This window comes from Styela clava, chromosome 1, assembly GCF_964204865.1.
Source record: "Styela clava chromosome 1, kaStyClav1.hap1.2, whole genome shotgun sequence".
NCBI classification, from domain to species: Eukaryota; Metazoa; Chordata; class Ascidiacea; order Stolidobranchia; family Styelidae; genus Styela; species Styela clava.
Window position 1 is genome coordinate 28171628 of NC_135250.1, and position 22285 is coordinate 28193912.

General features: G+C 34.3%; 2 long non-coding RNA genes across 7 annotated transcripts in view; both read left to right on the plus strand.

The window, feature by feature from the left end:
- The window catches only part of LOC120334922 (uncharacterized), a 105826-nt gene extending 95519 nt beyond the window's left edge, over nucleotides 1-10307 (plus strand). The window contains exon 5 of the long non-coding RNA XR_005568580.2: nucleotides 10231-10307. This is a non-coding gene — a long non-coding RNA (uncharacterized LOC120334922). The remainder of the gene's footprint in view (nucleotides 1-10230) is intronic.
- Nucleotides 1-19162, plus strand: part of LOC120334917 (uncharacterized) — an 82664-nt gene extending 63502 nt beyond the window's left edge. Inside the window, exons 1-7 of one of the 6 annotated variants that reach the window (XR_013475541.1) lie at nucleotides 13317-13448; nucleotides 13979-14098; nucleotides 15029-16287; nucleotides 16702-16801; nucleotides 17307-17493; nucleotides 18008-18043; nucleotides 18759-19162. This is a non-coding gene — a long non-coding RNA (uncharacterized LOC120334917). Of the gene's footprint in view, nucleotides 1-13316; nucleotides 13449-13978; nucleotides 14099-15028; nucleotides 16802-17298; nucleotides 17494-18007; nucleotides 18044-18758 lie in introns of those variants that run through there. The other 5 variants (XR_013475546.1, XR_013475548.1, XR_013475549.1 and 2 more) reach the window with 5 other exon arrangements.
- The last annotated feature ends 3123 nt before the right edge of the window (nucleotides 19163-22285 follow it).

A 22285-nucleotide genomic window follows, 5' to 3' on the forward strand; every position in this document is an offset into this window, starting at 1 on the left:
ATGTCATCTGCTCTTTAGCGCTTTATGTGGTGGTCATACAAAATGGCATCGATGTATAGCGTTGCGGTTTAATATAAAAACGTAGTAAACGGCGAAAATAGTATAAGCCGCCACAATATACATATTTTTTGCACTACGCGTAATAAGTTATATGCAATAATTGGGCATTACTCAATATTAGCATTTGAGTCCTCGCAATGAATGTTGACTTGAACACCAATTCCTTGGCATTCCCGTAGTGTGTGTACCAGGTTAGAGTTAGGCCAAAACTTATTCCGATTTTCCTTATTTTAGTTCTATACGAGTTCGGGGACTGTCTGTGGTGGCCAAGTGAATATATCCCCTGCCCATAGGTTTCAGTCCCTTTGCACAACTTGATGTAAAGTAGGCGAACAATATTAGTCACCTCCATATTGGTACACATACTTTCGGATCGCCAATTTCTTATTGAGTTTTGCAACAAAGTCTATTTGCCAAAAAGTTGTACGAAGCGCAAAACTCGAAATTAAGCCAAACGCTCAGGCACTTTAATTTTTTTTAAAAAAATTTTGCTTGTTTGTAAACATCCTCAGCATCCTCTTTGATGTCTTTTATGAGTTATTTAGGATTTGGACATTAATGAAATAGTCCAACTATTATCTGTGTATTTGTGTCCATATATTTGAGCTCTCTTGTTAGTTATGAAAATATATTCAGCTAATGAATATACTTCGTGAAGGGGCTGATCGACACATGTATGATAGTTATGAATATAAAGTCCGTAAATTTGGTTGTTTTGCATGTCTCTTCGTACATGTAGTCCTATTTAGTAGACGCTAAACCTAAATTTAACAATTTTTATTAAATTCCGTTTCAATGGGAATCCCATGGGATGGGATGGGACCGGCATAATTGCTATGGGATGGGATGGGAATGGGACAGAAAAATATGTCCCATGGACAAGTCTGGTAATTAGTCATCAGTAGTTTTAATGTTAATTCTTCTAAAATTAAAGGTGTTTTTTGAGTTTTGCGAAAGTTTCGCCTTACGGAAGTCCACTTTCGTAGCATTTCCAAATATTATAATGGTAAGGCATGAAGAAAGTTTTTCGGGGCCAATGGTGGGAAAAGTATCATGTTACAAAATATAAACACAATACGTTATACACATGGTTCTATCAATGAAACTTTAATAATGATCCAACAACCTAAAGCTGTCATTGCCCAAACATTCTGAACAAATTCATTCTAAATGAGGCAAAATATTATCCAACGCTATAGGCTACTTAAATCCGTTTTCAAACTTATTTGTACGGTCGCCCTTTACGGTACTTTATACACCAGTATCGCTCCGCGGCAATGCAATAATTGTTTTATTATTATTATTATAAAAATACAAAGTACTTTGAAAAATAGCATTTCGTGCTGAACTTAAAAAAATATGTCACTCAAATGTATTGAAAAAAACACTCCAAACTATTCTATTGTAGTATAACTGCACACACCAAACCACGTGTTTTTGCCAATTTGCTTCTGCCATTTTTGTCACCATGGTATAAAGCAGTTTGTCAACAACTTATCGTTCTGCCTTTTCTGTTTAGATTGGTATTACAGTTACAGAATTGGGAAGTATAATAATAACTTATCTGCGTCGAGTTAGTTTGTCTTTTAAACAAAGTCAGTACAATAGGTAGATCTCATGTAATAAAACATAAAGTACAAACCAATTTTATTGCATATTAAACTGGTGGACTAATCTTTGGTGTTTTTTAATGAGGTGAATGAGCTTCAACGAGTTTAGTATTTGGAGAAATTTTGAACAGATACAATCTCAAATCAATCTCAAAACTTAAATTGTATACAAGCTAGTCTGCAACGACTGTTTATCCTTAGAATACGTTACTACACATATAATAAATATATAAAATTTATTATGTACATATACACTCACATTATTACACGTGTAAAAATATTTTAGAAATTGATCATGCCCATATACACAATCATGTTGCAAAGTACAATACAATAGGAGTCGTCTATTATCTCAGGTTTTATTTTGGTTCCCATAGGTACCATTTTTGGCGGAGATATAGCGCCATCTGACGAATCATAGAGATACATAATCATCAATTTCTGTATCGCTTCCGTAGCTGCAACAAAAAACGAAGTGAAACTATAAAATAGTTTTGTAATCGTTCATTTCATATTCTTCTCAAACAAAAAGTCGGATTGTGTTGTGGATCATAGAATAGACATATAGAATGGTTAGCTGTAAGCTTTTAGGCTCGGCGTTGACTATTTAGCAAGATTTGTAGTATTTTGGGAAGTACTGCAAAAACAAGATTTTTACTACCGGCCTTAGTTTACGCGTTCACTCTTTTTTTCTGTGTTATATGGTCGGATCCAATTTATCTTGGTGTTCTATGTTATTTTCAAGTTGAAAATTAACACGCAGATATAAAGATAGGAGAGATATATGACGGCGAAAACTTTTCGGGGAGTTTCAAAATAGCTGGATGTCTTGTCCATTACAGTTCTTTCATAAGTTTCGTTTTTTAACCTTGAGTTTCAAACAGCAGGGTCAAAATAAACGATGTGCTATTGCACCCGAATAAGGAAATTAGGTAGTAGCCAGTCGCCCATCTAGAAGTTAATAGTAAATATTAATATCATATCCATTCAGTGCCCCCTGGCGGCCATAAAGCGACGTGGCCTAGAACTGAAATTACATAATATGGCTAACTCATAAGCAAATGCAGTCAACTGAATAAAAATATGAAGACAATTGAAATGCATCTATTTAGGTAAATGTTCCTATACACTCAATCAAGTATGCATATATATATATATATATATATATATATATATATATATATATATACATTAAACTTTGTGTGCATATAGAACCAGTAGTCAAATACGCATATACAGCCAGTCAATTGTGCATATATAGCAAGCCAAATATGCATGCACAACCAACTTTACATGTATACACATCAATCTCAATATACGACCAAATATATTGCACACACAGACAATTGGAATATCACGTTATATATTCCAATATATCCAAACGAGCAAAGAACGGAATACTTGGTTCCTCGAAATCCAATATATATATAAACTTAATGTAATAATCCGCTTAACCCTGATAGTGGGGGTAGCATACTCGCATCCCAGCTATTGTCCCAGTGAAAAGCATTATCGCGATCATCAAACATATCACCAATATTTTCATGCTGCCATTTTTATTTTTCTAGAATACAAAAGTTTAAAATTACTAAGAATTTGGAAAGTCTTGCTGGATAGTCTACTAATAAAATAATACCTATGTAGCGTTTCTTCTGACAGAAATTAAGTATTTATACTTACCACAACAATCTTGCATTATACTTTATCTCGCACAACCCCAACTAAGAGTTCCAATATATATTTGAATTTTTGCTGAATATTTTGACTATTTGCAAATATTACGAGTGCGGGTTTGAACTTCGAAATGAACAGAATATATATATAGCTTACAAAATAAATGCTGGAATTTTTCCCCCCTTCTTAAAAATTGCGCATGAATCTACTGATCAATGCCAGATTTTTTTACAATCAACGTTCTCGTCCCAACACAATTTCGCTGGCTGAATAATCCAAAACCCGATATTCATTAGCGATTACAATGCTATACGAGTATATACTATTCTAAAGTTTTGGTTCAATGTAGATCGTCAAATCGGCCTTACTATACTCTTGATATACAAAACCACTAAAGTTATACGCACTATTAAATAATAATAATGATTATGATCAATATTTATTATATATACATAGAATTTTAGTACTTCAGCTTCGCGTGCAGAAGTGTCAATCTTCTCGCGTTCCAAACTGTATAAATCTAATGAAATTTCAACACCCTCATCTGCCTGTATAAGTTTGCAGCACGCTTTTCCTGTCTGTAATAGAATTGACAATTCTTCAGTCATTTTTTAGTAGCTTTTGGCATTTCCTATTACGTTTCTTTACTTCTGGGTAAGTGTTTCTAGTGCATCACCATTTATGCACAAGTTCCTAAAACTATTTGCATTTCAGTGTCAACGAGTTATTAAAAGAAAATGTATTCAATGCCCAGCACCATGCCCAGTGTTTCTAATGCTAAAGTTTCGGAATCTGTTCGCATTTTACAAGTTAACCCATTACTTCGCTTACATATGAGGGGCTTTTCTATAATGAAATTAGTCTATCTTTTGCGGTGCATAAGTGAAAATACGCGTAAAGCGCGAGATAGGCGAGAACCACAAAGAGATGCAAGTTTTGTTAACGAATAGCGCCAAGACCGAGTGAGCTATTTTTAATAGGCAATATTTCTTGAGAATAAAACTTGCAACATTATTTCAACAAATGTCGTGCAAAAGAAATTTTTTTACTATTAATTTAAGACAAAAAATAATTAATTTATCAAACTGAATTCAAAACTAAAACTTGCAACATTAGTCCATTTTGATTTCCCATTAAAATCATATTGAAACACAGAAGATTGGGAAATCGGGAAAACTGGTCAAAAATCTAATAATGTTCAAAACACTTAGGTATACCATTAATTTTCCAAACTCTGAACGTCCATCTTAGAATTTTTAACATTAAACTTGCAACATAAACTTTATCAATTTTTGACAAGAAAGTTTCATTATTATATTATTCATTCACACAATACACGGTAATTCTAACGTTTCGAAATCATTGAATTGCACAAGGGGGGTTGGTCCTTATGGATCTTCAATAGTCATATCAATTACGAACAAAGGAAACACATATATCAGCATCCAGTAGTTAATTCTTACTGTCTGTTGCTGTAACAATGAAAACAAGTTTAATAGGAAACAAAATATCTACCGTGTTTCCCCGAAAATGAGACCTACCCTGAAATTAAGACCAAGCCTGAAATTTGAAAATGATTTTAATATAAGCACTTCCCTTATTATAAGACCTAATCAATAACGCGAATTTTTTTTTGTCGATATGCAAGAAATCTCTCCTACACGTTTTCAATGATAAATTATCTCTGTTTTGCAGTTATTTTGAATAAAAACGTTTTATTTATAAGTGATGGATATCGGTTTTCATTTTTTGTATATTTGAATATCTCGTAAGTCTCTACTTTGTAATTTTATTTAGGATTTTTGAAAATATGAGTCATCTCCCGGAATTAAGTCGGAAGAAAATTAAAACTAAGACCAAGTCTTATTTTCGGGGAAACACGGTAGCTGTTTATTGAGAAAAATTGACAAGATTTCAAGGATTATTTTAGAACATTTGATACTGTTATACACGTTTTATACGAGTTATTTTCTTTCGGAATAACCGGAATTTTTGGTTTGGTGTGGGCAACCCAGTTTATTACACCCTGGGTGAAGAGATGCGCATAGAATTCGAACTCGAAATTTTGACAACAATGTTTGTTCAAAAAGAATAGACCACAGGTGTGCAACAGGTGGCCCACGGGCCACAACCCAAAGAGCCAATTCATTTAGTGTGACCCATGTCAACACCTAGATATTCCCCCCATCAATTATAAAATCTTAATCCGACAGTTTAGGTTTAAAAAGACTCAGGTAAAAACATAGGTAAAAATAGAAAATGTTTTTTTACTCTTGTCGCTGCATTTAATCTTTCGCTGTTTACCCGGCGCCTTTATTTCTGTAATTTGTTAAGTACACGGTATACCGAGTTTTTGTCTTGCTTGAAATCTGAAGTTGGGTGTATTGCCCACCGAAAAAATGTTGCACACGCCGGCACTGTAGCTAGAGTCACACAAGACCATTATTTACGCGCTTGCGCTCCAAACGAGGTTAGGCTCTGGAGCTGACTACGGCCAGAGGGCCAAATCCGGCCCTTTGAGTACCTCAATCTGACCCGTCTGATGCTGCCACAATTAAACCAAATTTTGATCTTTTAGCTTAAATTTAGCTCAAGGAATTTGTTGAGATTGCGATTAAATTTAGTTGTGACGAGAGGCTTATTGTTTTCCCCTTTTACTTTTGTAACACTGTAAATATTGTTCATAAAATGTAACTTTTTACGTCACACTCACATGGCCCGTCGGGCTAGGTGGGCGAAAGTTGTTTTGGCACATTGTTTAACAATCTTGCCCACCCCTGCTCTAGAGTCACTGGTGCGTAAGCTGTGACTACCTCTTCCAGTTTGGCATGGCCCCTAGGAATCGGGGGGGATTTGAAAAAAAATAAAAGGTCTTCCAGCGGCTTTCACCATTCAAATACTGAAAAAACTAAAATCGATTGGTCAGTAAGTTAGTATTCCATATATCAAGTTCTTGTCCAATAAAATAATATATCCATATCAAGTTAGGATTTAGACTTATTTCAAATTCCAGCGCCCTTTGGTCCTCTTGCGAAAACCAAACAAGTGAGCCTCAGTATGTAAATCTTCTGAAGAAACCGTCTAGCTGTTTCCGACTGAATAATGGATAGGCGACTCATTATTTTTGAATAAGAGAAGAGACGGCAAATCGCTTCATTTAGCGAGGCTTGAGTATGGCAACAGCTTACACCCATAATATTAGACAGTGCGTGGTACAGCAAACGATTGTGCAGTTATTACCAGTGAATATACAAAAGATGACGCTATGATATGTTTAATAGCATGAAGAATTCATTGTCCATTATCTCGGTTACGGCCATGCTGCTGGGCATTGAATAATTTGAAAACCTCGCGCCCTCGTAAGCGAAGTAACGGGTTAACACTGAAATGCGAATAGCTTGACAAGCTTGTACATAAATTGCGATGCATTAGAAACACATGGTCAGAAGTAAAGAAAGGTAACGGGCCCTAAAATACCAAGAGCAACTGAAATCATTTAAGAATTGTGGAGTGCATTATGAACGAGTAAATACCGATAATCGCAAGTCTTGAAGAAGTGCAAATTAAAACTCTCAACAGATTAACAGCACAGACGAATTTATTTTGTATTCATCATACTTGTGCAGAGAATACCAAATGCAATTAATTGAAGCAACCGGAAAATGACTGCGGGATCAATTCTGTTACAAACAGGAAGAGCGTTAGTATTGTAAACTTTTACAGGCAGATTGGGGCGATTGAGATTTATTCAATTTGAGACACGAGAGGCAAAACACATCATCACGATAAGCTGAACTACTAAATAGTAAGTATGCACTTGTATTTTAAATAGAGTTTGAGTATTATCATTATTATTATTTGATGGTGCGTATAGCTGTCGCAGATTTGTGTAAGGTATCATAAGGCCGATATGACGAAATGCATTAAACCAAGACATTAAAGTAGTACAGTAATATTTATAATCACTGATGAATATCGGATATTGAACTAAATAACCAAATAAATTGTGCCAAGACGTGAACTTTATATTGAAAATTTTTTGGAATCAACCATTATATGCGCAATTTTCAAAGCGGGGAAAATTCCTGCAATTATGTTGTACATTGTATTCACAGCAGAATTCAAACCCACACTCGTTGAAAAATTCGAAAATAGCCAATGAGTTCAGTGAAAACTCAGGGAAAAATGTTTATTTTAACTATTAGTTGAGGTTGCACGAGACTAACTATAATGCAAGGATGTGGTAGCAAGTATACATTTATTATTCTGAATCTCGCTGACGAAACGCAACAAAAGTACTTTATTAGTATCCCGCAAGCCTCTTGAACTTCTGAGTGAATTCAAACATTTGTTTTCTAGAAAACTAAAAATGGCAGACATGAAAATATTGGTGATATATTTGATGATCGCGATGATGCTTTTTGCTGGAACATTAGCTGATTTGCGACCGCCAGCGCCGGCACAAAACAGATTCATTAAGTGAGTATTTTTACTTGTGCTTGAATAGGTTTTTATGGGCAAGTATGTTGCTATCTAGTCGTTTATATATACAGGGAAGAGTAACGTCTTAATCTCATTGCATTTATATTTTTGTTATTTGATATGTATATACATATCAAGTTAGTTTTCATTCTCCTATTACTATATTTGCCTAAAAGTTATATTTTCATTTTTTCGCAACGTTCAATATAATACAGGGTGTTCATGAAGTCTTGAAAATTTTTAAAATTGCAAAGGAAATTGATCGATACCATATATTGTTTTGTCCTACACATATATATATATACTAAATGAAGAAAAAATATTTAAACATTTACTGATTAAAAAACAACAAACCTGGTTAACATATATTGAAATTGCGAAGGAACTTTATGGACACGCTGTATTATAGCTAGTGCCCATGCCACTCGCACGATGATCTTTCATAAAATTTGAGCAGTTTACAATGTGTGTAGAAATGTACATAAATGCTAAACAATTAAAAATATTATTAATGCAAACCCGAAGTCCAGGTTTCGGTACTCTCGTAGTTTGTGTACCAGGTTAAGGTCAGGTCATAATTTTATTCCGAATTTCCATAAATTAATTCTATTACGAGTTCAGTGACTGTCTGTCTGTGTTAGCCAAATGAATATTCCCCTATAGGTTTCAGTCTCTTTACAGAGCTTGATGTGAAGTAGGCGAACAAAATTAGTTACCTCCATATTGGTACACACACTTTTTGAGCGCCAATATTATCCCCTGAAATAATTAAATTCCTTCGAAGGGAAGATCCCCTACCTGCTTGAGAAACGCTGGTGAAAGCGCATCCTTCCGTATGGAGCAAGTCTCTTGAATTTAATAGAATATTTTATGCCTACACTAAAATCACGACATTAATCTTTGTTTGGGGGAAAGCGTGATTAAACGATTTGAAACTTCGTTTTGCTTTGTGTTGCAGCTACAATGCCGATGATGGATTGAAGGATTGACCTATTCATGATCCGGTAGGTGGCGCCACGTCGTCATACAATTGTTACTATATTAACTGAAAAAAAAAAAGATTATATTATTGGACAACCCTATTTTATTTTAACTTATAACGCAATTATGTATATGTGTGTGTTTAATATTGTGTATCTCTGTTATGTGTAATAATATATTCTAATGAAATAACAATCGTTACGGAATGTATCAAGTCCAGGTAAATACTTCTATTCTACTTTTCATTCGTTGCAATATTCCTTGACTTTGGACCGTGTTGTCTTTCTCTTATATAGAACAAGTGAAAATGAATTTCAAGTTGATCATTATTTATTCACTCTATTCACTCGTCAAGTAGCCTGAATGACATGCTGAAACCGCCAATTAGATCATTAACAAACAAATAAACGAGTTTGTTTATACGATTTCGCAATCAATTGTTAAAACTTTGAATCGGAGATTCGAAAATATAAATATATATTCCCATTCAACACAGTTTTGTTTCATTTAGGGGAAAGGGACTGATTTGCGCAAAGCAAAAGCAATTTATAATACTATTAGGCGTACATGGAAAAATACGAATATCGCGTTATATATGTCGGCTCTTCTGTTTTTAATATGGGGTATATGTAAGGTTACCATATTTTTGTGACTTCAAATCGGGACGCCTCGAAAGACAACGACCCTTTTATAACTTCACATTTTCCGATTTTACTACATAGGACTACATTCCTACATTTAAAGCTGTCTCGGCTATCTTTATTGACCATATTGTTATCGAAATTTCATGCGCATATTCTCTGACAAAATATCGGGTTCAGTTTGAAAAATAGGAAGGAATTGACGTTAACGATGCCGGTACAAATAATTCGAATTTACACTAATTAGTATTAGTTTTACATGCGATACGTCTGCCATCAAAGGGAATCAGCGGAAAACGAATGCATTCGCCTTCAGTAAGTAGGCTAGCGCTGCGCTACAGAGTAACAACAGTAACGAGAACATGCTTGTGTATTATGCTGGAAAAGCGGGACTTTTGGCTGACTTATCGGGACGGCGGGACAAAACGCTGAAAAGCGGGACTGTCCCGCCTAAAGCGGGACGTATGGTAAGCCTGGGTATATGCTTCATGTAACATGCATTTGTTGCAATACTCTCCGACTTCTGAATGTTTTATCTCTCTTACATTGACCGAGAAAAAATTCACTTCAACTTAATTATTATTTACTTGCTCTATTTAATCGAGAAGTCTTGAATGGCCTGCTTACAATATTAACTGGGTCATTATGTCGTATAATTCGCGAGTTATTAATTAATTAGTGATGAGGCACAAGGTGTCACTATGGAGTAAGAGCGCTGTTTTGGGGATCCCCTAACTTTCGATCGATAAGTCTTCGGTGTCTGACCGATATACTTATTTCAGTTATTGAAGATGAACCTGATATGTTGGAGATTTGGTGAATTGCGATCTGATACCTGAAATACGATATTTTATATGCATGTTTATGGATATCTACTGGAGGAAATATGTAATAAATGGAAGCTACGTGTCGTGTGTTTGATTTTTGAATGTAATATATACACATAATATATTATACTTTAGTACACCTGTATGATATTTATATGGTAGATTATGCGAATCTGAGCAATCGCTGGGAACGTTCTCCCGCAGTTGATATTCATTTGGTGGCTAATCGGGTGACTGAAGATTGCTGGAATCCTCGCCGCCAAAGTACCTGGCAGAATAGTTTGTTGGTTACAGCTTCTGTCACCATAAAGTACATGCGAATAATAAAATTACCTATTCCTATATCCGACGTGAACTGATAAACTGACAAGAGGCCGTGGTTAGACTTAGATTAATCCAATCCATTGGCTCCCCTCTCCACAGGGATAAATATGAAAATTCCATCCTACGTGCGATATATGACTATGAACTCATGTGACTTCCATTTTTAATGCCCGAATATATGAAAACAAAGGACAAATGCTCTATAAAATTTATTCTCATTTATTTTATCAAAAGTGTAAATTACGAAAATAGCAAATATTTGGTAGAATACCGGGCTTCAAACGACTCGAAAAAAAAATGGAAAAAATAGGAGCAATGTTCTTCTAAAGCTATTGTCCAACTTTAGTACTGTACTGAAAATTTGAAATAAATTGGTCAATTATTCGCGGTTCGAATCTCATGCAATCACCTTATTGGGGTATGAATTTGAACAGCCCAACCAATGGCCTTGGATTTTAATACGGGTGTATTCATGTGTCACAGCGGATTCGTATAGTATTGTATTAAATTCGGTAAAAGAACTTTCGAGCAACTAATGTTGAGTATAAAAGTGTAGGAAAGAGAGTCAAAACTTAAGTTAAACACCGGTGAAATATAACAAACTCAGTTTAAGATATACTGACTTAAATTCAACGCTACAGCAATTTTCATACTGAAACATAATTTGTTTTATCATTGACAAAAACTTCTTTACGACTTTTGATAAATTAAAAGAGTTTGCATTAAAGTTTTTCTCTTAGTTAAAATTTTGATAATAATTTAAGTTAGCGAGAAGAGCCGCACAAAAAGTCTGGCGAGCCGCATGCGGCTCGCGAGCTGCGGTGTGCCCACCCCTGATCTATGCCTATGACGTTATACTACCCTAACAGCTAGCTTGTGCGAAAGCAAAAAACGCATGGTATGAGGTCAGTAACAAAACTACTACAAATCCAAGGTTAAGTAAAGGCGCGATTTCACCCAGTTATTGGCATCTGGCCCTCTCGAATTAAAAATTGCACACCCTTGTTTTACATTATGGAACAGATTCAGATTCAGATATTTATTTTTCGTCGTGCAAAAACATTGTACATTTAAACAAATAGTAAAAATTAAACAAATTCATTGAACCCAAAACGTACAAAATTTGAAGAGGGATCGTGAAAACACTATCAAGAGTCATCATGTCAGCGAAACCATTATATAAGCAAAATAAGTAAAAAAAAAAAAAAAAAAGTAAATCAGCAAAAGAATTAAAACAATTTGAGAAATAAAATTTATGTGAGAACAGGACTGGAAGTGGGCATATGGATCATTGTGCTAAATTCTTTGTTGTGGGTATTGTTTCAGTTGAATAGTTGAATAGTTTCGGTCACAAATAGTTGAATCTAGTTTATATTTTTATTACTTATCACTGAAAGATGGTTAAAATCCGCTAATCAATTTTTTTTTCTTTTACAAATTTGTATGAAACGTGATATTTAATCGTGCTGTTTTATTTCAATTGCAGTGAAACTCTTCTTCCAAGGTTGCCCGCCGTTTTCAGTCAGATATCCGGGTAAGCTGGTACTGGTGCCTGCTGAATTACTGCTCCATAATTTTTTCTAATAAAAGCAATTTTGCTCACTTTTACAGCACCATACAGCAAGAATGAACTTTTGGATGTGGATATATGTTCTTGTGTTGTTCATAATAGAAATGACTATTGAAGACCAGCCAAGACCGGTTCCCGCTGGTTTATTTTAGGAAACGAATAATTAGAATAACCATTTATTGTATGAATGTATATATTTAATAAAACTTTTATGTCAAAAATTGAGAAGTCTATGTTGCAAGTATAATATTGAAAAGCCTAATGTTGCACTTTCGGAGTTTGGAAGACTAATATTATCCCGAACTGTTTTCAACAACATTCGATTTGTTTGCCAGTTTTCCAGATTTCCCAGTTTTCTGCGTGTTCATTGTTTTGTTTATGTTTCGAAGGAGAAATCCAGATAAACTTATACTTAATTATATTGTTGAAAGTTTTATTTGGCCGACCCTCTGGTGCAATATGAAAATTTTGAATTGTCACTTTTCATCATGTTTCGTGTGAATTTATATTATACTTCGATTTGATTAATTACTTAATGTATCTAATTAATCATAGAGATTATGCACGAATTTTGTTGAAATGATGTTGCAAGTTTTAGTCAGGAATTATTACCCGATCAATTTATATTTCATTTGGTCATGTCAATATCGCCAATCGTTGGCAAAACTCGTATATTGTTGCGGTTCTCGACTATCTCGCGTATTTTAACTTATGCTTTTGCACAAAATAGACTAATTTCATTCGGTCTGAATTGGAAACTTGCTTTTAATAGTGCGGTGAACACTAATTTGGACTGTTTTAGTGTTTGCTTAATAGAAGGCCTCGCGCCATTATCTGTAGCAAAATAACGGTTGGGTGAACATTGGAATGCGAATAGCTTCAGAAGCTCGTACAAAAATTGTGATGCATTAGAAACACTCATCCTGAAGTAAAGAAACGTAACGGGCACTGAAATACCAAATGCTACTTAAATTACTGAATAAATGTGGTCGTGCATTATGAGGCAGTAAATATCTATTAACGCATGTTTTGGTGAAGTTCGAATCAAAACTATTACCAGCTTTAACAGCACAGACGAAATGCTCATTATACCGGTGCAAAGAAGACCAAATGCATTTAATTGACGCAACCGGAAAATAACTGCGGGATCAATTCCATTACAAACAGGAAAAGCTACAGTGTTGCAAGCTTATGCAGGCAAATTAGGGCGTTGAAGATTTATTCAGTTTGAGGCGCGAAAGGAATGACACATCTGCACGAGAAGCTGAACTACTGAATAGTGAGTATATATTTCAAATATAATTTGAGTATTATCATTATTTAATGGTGCTTATAACTGTCGCCGTTTTGTGTAACAGTAAGGCCCATATGACGATCATTAATACATTGAACCAAGGCTTTAGAGTAGTATAGCACTATAATCACTAATAAATATTGGGTGTTGGAATATTTGACCAGATAAATTGTGCCAGGACGTGAATTTTGTAGTGAAAAACTTTGGAATCAACCAGCAGTTTCGTGCGCAATTTTTAAAACGGCAAAAATTTCTGCAATTATGTTGTACATTGTATTCACAGCAAAATTCAAACCCACACTCGTTGAAAAATTCGAAAATAGCCAATGAGTTCAGTGAAAACTCAGGAAAAAAATGTTTATTTCAACTATTAGTTGGGGTTGCACGAGACTAACTATAATGCAAGGATGTGTTTGCAAGAATACATTTACTATTCTAAATCTCGCTGACGAAACGCAACAAAAGTACTTTATTAGTATTGAACTTCTGAGTGAATTCAAACTTTTGTATTCTAGAAAACTAAAAATGGCAGACATGAAAATATTGGTGATATATTTGATGATCGCGATGATGCTTTTTGCTGGAACATTAGCCGAGTCCTGGGCCCCACCACCAGCATCAAACAAATTCATTAAGTGAGTATTTTTACTTGTGCCTGAATAAGTTTTTATGGGCAAGTATATTGCTATCTAGTCGTTTATATATAGTGGGGTGGGTAACGCCAATTCTCATTGGTTTGTTGTATATGCATATCATGTTGGTTTTCATTCTCCTATTACTATATATGCCTAAAAGGTATATTTTCATTTTTTCGCAACGTTTAATATAATATAGGGTGTCCATGGAGTCTTAAAATTTTTTAAAATTGCAAAGGAAATTCCTCGATATCATATATTGTTTTGGCCTCAACATATATGCTAAATAAAGAAAAAATATTCAAACATGTACTGATTGAAAAACAACAAACCTGGTTAACATATATTGAAATTGTGAAGGGACATTATAGACACACTGTATTAGCTAGTGCTCATGCCACTCGCACGATGATCTTTCATAAAATTCGAGCAGTTTACAATGTGGGTAGAAATGTACAAAAATGCTATAGATTTGAAAATATCATTAATGCAAACACGAAGAACAGTTTTCGATACTCTCGTAGTTTGTGCACCAGGTTAGGGTTAGGCCATAATTTTATTCCGAATTTTCTTATTTTAGTTCTATTACGAGTTCAGTGACTGTCTATGTTAGCCAAATGAATATCTGCCTATAGGTTTCAGTCTCTTTACAGAGCTTGGTGTGAAGTAGGCGAACAAAATTAGTTACCTCCATATTGGTACACATACTTCTGGAGCGTCAATATTCTCCCGTAAAACAATAAAATTCCTTCGCATGGAAGATCCCCTGCCTGCTTGAGAAACGCTGGTGAAAGCGCATCCTTCCTTATGCAGCAAGTCTCTTGAATTGAATAAAATTTTTCATGTCTACACTAAAATCACGACATTATTCTTTGTTTGGGGGAAAGCGTGATTAAACGATTTGAAACTTTATTTCGCTTTGTGTTGCAGCTACAATGCCGATGATGGATTGAAGGATTGACTTATTCATGATCCGGTAGGTGGCGCCACGTCGTTGTACAATTGTTTCTATGTTAACTGGGAAAAAGATTAGATTATTGGACAACCCTATTTCATTATAATTTATACCGCAATTATGTATATGTGTGTGTTTAATATTGTGTATCTCTGTATTGTGTAATAATGTATTCTAATGAACGGACAATCGTTAAAAGTATATCAAATTAAAATGATTATCCCCCTTACTTTTCATTCGTTGCATTATTCCTTAACTTTGGACTGTGTTTTCTTTCTATTATATAGAACAAGTGAAAATGAATTTCACGTTGATCATTATTTTTTTACTCTATTCACTCGTCAAGTAGCCCGAATGACATGCTGACACCGCCAATTAGATCATTAACAAACAAATAAACGGGTTTGTTTAGACGATTTCGCAATCAATTGTTAAAACTTTGAATCGGAGAATCGAAAATATAAATATATATTCCCATTTAACACAGTTTTGTTTCATGCAGGGGAAAGGGAGGGATTTGTGCAAGGCAAAGGCAATTTATAATACTATTTGGCGTACATGGAAAAATACGAATATCGTGTTATATATGTAGGCTCTTCTATTTTTAATATGGGGTATTTGCTTCATGTAACATGCATTTGTTGCAATACTTTCCGACTTCTGAAGGTTTTATCTCTCTTACATTGACCGAGAGAAAATTCACTTCAACTTAATTATTATTTACTTGCTCTATTTAATCGAGTAATCTTGAATGACCTGCTTACAGTATTAACTGGGTCATTAACAAAGCGAATAAACGAGTTGTTGTTTACGACCTCGCATTTAGTTGTTAAAACGTATGTTAGATATCCTGAACAGGATTTAAAATTAGATGGTCAACAGGAAAAGCGCTAGTGCTTATCTGTACCATAATACCAGAAAGACTTGTGTAGTGAGCTTGAAGGTGTGTAAAATTGTGTTTCTATGGGGGTATCTGAGATACCAGTTCGTGAAATTGTGGTTACATAAACTTAAAAACTGAAAAATCGATTGATTGTCTGTATCATGATTCAGGTAAAGGTTCAATTGAAGAAAAAAAATACAGTTTCATGTAGTGAATTTCTAGCATGAGATAAAAGGAAATTGCATGGAAAGCATGAGTATATTGACAAAAATGCAATAACAGCAGTTGGATAAATTGAGAAAGTTCCCCGGTAGCCACGAAGCGTCAATTTAAAAACAACTTTCAAAAACGGTACTTTCTTTGTATTAAAATTTATCTGTGGCCGAAAATAGCAAAAGACTCATATAACAATAGAGGTCTTTTTGATTGAAATCTAGTGCTAGGTGACAGCCGAACGCTGTATTGAAGTATTCAAAGCGTTCAAGTCTCCCTCTTGCTTGCGTTTAAATAAAATAACTATTACCCTTGCCGGAAAAGGCGGGATAATTTGTATAGTCTCCAATGCGCCTTCATTTTTGTCATCTATTTTGTTTCTGCGAAAAATATCATTTTCATAATAATACCCATATATTGATGTATTATGAAAAGATAGAAATATGTAATATTCATATTTTATTGTTTTTAACTCCGTTTCAGCACTCAAGTGAATCTCTCAAATTATTTTTTAATTTATTTAATTTAATTCTCATTTGCATTTACATTTAGAAATGTTTTTGCCCTTCTGCAGGGGAAAGGCTAGAGCAGGGGTGGGCATGGTTTATAAACCACGTGCCAAAAAACTTGCCAAACTAGACTGGAGGGCCATGTAAGTGTGATGTTAAATTAATATTTTATGAACAATATTTACAGTGTTACGAAGGAAAAAGTGAAAAACAATAAGCCTCGTGTTAAAAATAAATTTAATCGCAATCTCTACCAATTCCTTGTGCGATTTTTAGCTGAAACAATAAAATTTGCTTTTACCTTGGTTGTGGCAACATCAGACGGACCAGATTGAATTACTCAACGGGCCGGATTTGGCCCACGGCCCACGGGCCGTAGTTTGCTCATGTCAGGGCGAAAAAAACTGTAATAATAAAAGTGTTTAAATTCCATTTATCAATTCATAAACATTTTTCGATCTTATACCGCATGACCCTTAAGTCTAAGTGTAAAAAATTTGACCGGCCATCTTTTTTACACTGTTTAATTATTATGCAGATACTGTTACATTTTGAGGCAAAAAAACATACATACATTTACATACCTCGATCCAGAATTTGCGAGCGTTCAACATTTTCACGAGGACCTTTCTTATATTTATTCTACAGGCGTTTTATTTTATTCGATAGTCTTATTCGACGTTACATTGGTATCTTTATCGAAATAAATAAATCTAAACTTCAGCACACAAAATGACCTGTACAAATATTCTGATGAGATATCTTCGAATTTTCCTCTTTTCGATACTATTTGAATTAATCATAGCAGTTGTTCGTCCACCGCCACCTGCCTCAAGTAAGTCCATTTTAGATTTTTGCGTTGTTTTGTTCTGCTGGGTATGCTTTATTTATTTATTTGGGTGATTTCGAATCTTTGATAAAAGGTTAGTCAAGTCGAGTGAAAGACAAGTCTTCCCAGCAGTCCCTATTAATTGATTTAGCCTCAGATTTCAATGCGTTAATATTTTTGCTACATTTGAATCCCTTGGACACTAGCGTGAAATTGTTTAATTAACTTTTTAATTGTTACGTCAAACTGTGGGATATTTATTGATTGACCCCAAAATTTGACCTCCCTTTGTTCTTGCACTATTTCAAATTTTATTTTATTTTTATTGAAAACAAACCCAACAATTGTTAATCATTATTTATATGCATGCTATCGCTTCTCCAATCATAATTAAAAAAAATGGTTGTCTGAAGAGGTCCGACCCCGGTCAGACGAAACGTACAGAAATACATTTGTGTTGGTGTGCAGTACGACTCTTGAATCAAATGAAAATTTTTTTTTTTCTATTTTTTTCACATAGGCTCGTTTCAAGCAGGGAGAGGAGGATTAATGTCAGGTTTGTGAAATATTTTAAATTTTAACGGTATTTTGATTATTATTGGCTTGAGTTACGTTTTACCATTCGACTAGTACGTGGCGAAATTACTCCATTTTACGTATAGCTTTGTTCAAATAATGGCCACTCTTACCTCTTAAGTATATGGGACCAATCGGGAGGTTGTCTGTAACGCATGGAGCGCGATAACCCTTATGTTATGAACCAAATTGGGCTGCTTAAGATGTTTGTATATTATATTGGTGGGCGCAGGAATTGAAACTTTTTTTAAGCGGGCACTGTTGGAAAAAGTTTAGAGAAAATAAGATTGGCAATATGATAATTATAATAAAACCCAAATTCCATTCAATGTTGCCCACTTTATTAGATTAAAGGGTACGTTTTCCGTATACAGGCAGATAATTAAGACCATTTTTTAAAAGTTTTTTGTTGCAAGTTCAGACCTAAAATATTTGAATTAAGTTTATGTATATAAAGAAATGTGGACACCCCTTTGCTTAAACAGCCATTAAAGTAACAATTGATAACATAAAATCGCAATAATGTCATAGAATAAGTGTTTCAGGGCAGTATTTTTGCTAGAATCTCAAGCGGCTATGAAAATAACAGTTTACAAGATGTAACGGTTTATTGTGATAAAGTATTTTACATTTGTATTCCCAATGTTAAATGTGGTATTGCACTCAATTAACATATTTTCACACAAATATTTTAGATGAAAAATTCGACGAAGAATTTAAAGACTTTTGACCTGTTCAGATGCAACTGGAAGAAAATATGTCAAGCGAATTTCATTTGCTTTGTAATACAGTGCAATGTTATTTACAGCTTTTCTTTTCAATTTGTTATTGCATTTTTGCGATAAGAAGATTCATATTTATACTAAATGCCCTGTGCATTCAATCAAAGGATGTTTTGTTGTTTTAATAAATATGTGCTTATTGTTCGTACTTGTTTGGATAATGAAGGCGATATAATTGTATACATTGCAGTTACTCATTTACCAGAAATATTATCGACTCAATTATTCTAGCTTCTACGACTGAAAACACAATTTCTTCTCGTCATGTGTTCAATATTCAACGAATCCAAATATAAATTATCCTATAAGAAATTTAACTTTACTTGTCATTGATGTAAACTGCTTTTCTGAGGAAGTCTGACATTGGTCAGACGAACGGTTACAGAAATACATTTGTGCTAGTGTGCATCATGACACTTGAATTGCATTGTATATAACCCGTATTTGCTATTTTCTGATGCCTATGGATTGTCTTGTTCAATTGTTGTTGTTTGAAACATCGCTGTTGTTATAATTGCTCCTCACAATTAATTGATCATTCGATTTCAATTTGTTAGTACTAATAGTTTAAATCTATATCACCGATAAAAAAATTTTGAATTGAATTTTTTCTGTTATTTATGGGACCCAATATTTTAAATAAATTTTCGTTGTTTCTGACCCGGTGGTTAGAACTTTGAGAACAACTGTTTCAGGTCTTCAAATTTGGATATAAATGAATTTATACTCATAATTTAATTTAACAAACTTCAGCTTATTACATCATACGATTAAAATGCCCCTTTGCCAATCTGTAACTGTAAACTGATAACTCTACGATTACCATAGCCGATTTTGAATGTCAATCGGATATAACAGGTTTGATAAGATATAATATGCTGCTTTCGACCGCGATCGACTAAAATCGTCAAAACAGCTTGCGATCGACCGACGGATCGGCAATAAAGTCATACCCGAAAACAAATAGGTATGGAATATGCAGATAACTAGACTACACACACGCATTCAAAAATTTCACCGATGCCAACAAGCTCGGCCTGTTGTTTTCAGAGTTTCCCAGACTCAATATGAATATGTGCATATATTATTTTGCCTTCAAGTATGTACCGCATGCTTCCTGTTTTTAAACATGCACTGCATGAAACTAGTTTAGGGTAAATTTTGGTATGGTAATAAATTCACTCAACATCACGACTTGGCGATCGAACAGTCGATCGCGATCGGCGTCTTGGCCACCCCTGAGATATACGATAGTGCGTTATATCGGATTCTCTCTTCCCTGGGAAAATATTAATCGGAATCGAAGACCTAGTTTGATATGTTTTGAAAATAGTTGATGTTATCAAAATTTAATTTTCATTTTCGAGTTGGAGTCGGAGTCAAAATTTTCATGAACCGGAGTAGGAGCAATTGTAAATTTTACCCGACTCTACATCCCTGCTCGTAACGTTTCCATCAGTATTTCAATTAAAGATAATTTGAAGCCCACATACAGCTTTTGCTAACAGACAGAAACGATAAATGGTGATTTTGTTTTATTTATTTTTTCTTGTGTCAATTCCTAATTTTGCTTAAACACTATTTTGATAATTTAGAAAAGCCAAACCAGATAAAGAAAATGATGTATTCTATCTTATTTCCCGACATTTTAGAAGAAAATATTATTGACCACCCAGAAATGCCATTTTTGCCTGTTTCTTTAATCAGAATTTTAACTCAAAGCAACACTAAGTATTCACGCAATGACGATTTTGTGGAGTTTTTTATTTATTATTTAATATGAAAATACCACAGCCACGATTGAAAAGTAAAAGTCTAAAAATACCAAATATCAGCACTATAAATATCTGGAATAGCTTCCGCCACCAATAAAAAAGCATGAGAATTGAGAAAAATACCTTCGCCACGTTTTTAAATAGAAAATTAGTAATTATCCTGATAGAGTTATGAATGATCCCAGAATTTGAATTACCAGAGCAATCTGCATTCCTAACCCAAACTGGATAATTACTAATTTTCTTATTTTGACAGTTTGCTGGGCTGTTTTTTGGTGGGGACTTTGTACAATAGATCCAAATGGATCAATTAAATATCAGTATAAAGCGTATATATAACACTCAATATTAACTCGTGAGTAAATACAAGAAAAGAGCGCAATAGTGAGCGTTTAGTATACTCACCAGTATATTTTGCTAGTTTTTTTTTGGAAATCTATTATTTGCGCAAAGCCGTATTGAGCAAAGCACTTAGGAGAAGAGAAATATTCGAGTACAATTGCAGTCTGTTCCTACTAGGCAGCATAGGTATTGTTTTACAAGTGTCGTTCTAACTCGCGTCGGGAAAGGGGTTTTATTTACATTGCGCGATTAGATACCTTTGTCTACCAAATAGCTCGTTTTATAAAAATATCGAGTCGTTTGATCGCAGCTGCCTCACCGAAAAAAAGTTAGGCGTTTTATCTCGCAAATTCTCCTTGTCTGACGATTATAAGCTTTTATGATTCATAATAAATGTTTTATTATGACTCACAAAAGCTTTCAACGCGATAAAGCACAAACAAACAACCGATCGATCTATCAAGCTTAGCCTGGCCTGATTCGATGTGGTGACTTCTCAAACGGAAAATTTCCAAAACGATTGAACGACACGCGCTAACGAAAAGCGTTTAGTATCATATGAAAGAGAAAACCGATGTGCAGTCAACTGTATAGTTACATTTCAGCTTTACAATAGCTGTAGACGGCCAACAGCTGATAGTATGAGAGAGTGTAAATATTTTTGTTATTTTTTGACGTTACGAGAGACCTCTTGAAAGAGGTGTTTTAGTTTACGGTCCTCCAGTGATCTAGCGTATAGTACTCTAAAATACCTTTCCAATGGTATATAATTATTGTATATTGGGTAAATTTTGGGGGTCGTATGACATTAATAAAAATGTATTCAAAATTGGGCTCGATTGGGCGTCTGAATCAGGTTAATGTAAACAAATATCGAGCACGTACCGGTAATAATCAATAGTCTCTAAGCTCTAAGGTTTTTTTCGAACCGGCCAAACTTAATCGTGTTTAATAAAATGATCCATGACACCCATGACTAATCATCGCAGTTTCCAATAGGGTCGTTTCTAGACCGTAATTTCCGCCATTACGGATACGATATCATGAAATTTGCCTTTTTTATTTATAGCTTGACTTGTAGTACCTGAAATTTCTTGCCTGTCGATATCCGCAATATTATCTGTCGCTAGAATAATTTGATTTTTGACGAACTGTACACTTTCGGTCATGTTTTTTCGTCATATTGAGTAAAGCTACATTCCTTAGAATTTTCAAATTATAATTACAGTATTTAAAAGTAATTATGCTCTCGGCGAACCAAAAAAAAATGACATTGAGCATAAAATTTTATTTATAATTCCCATAAACTCCATACATTTTTTC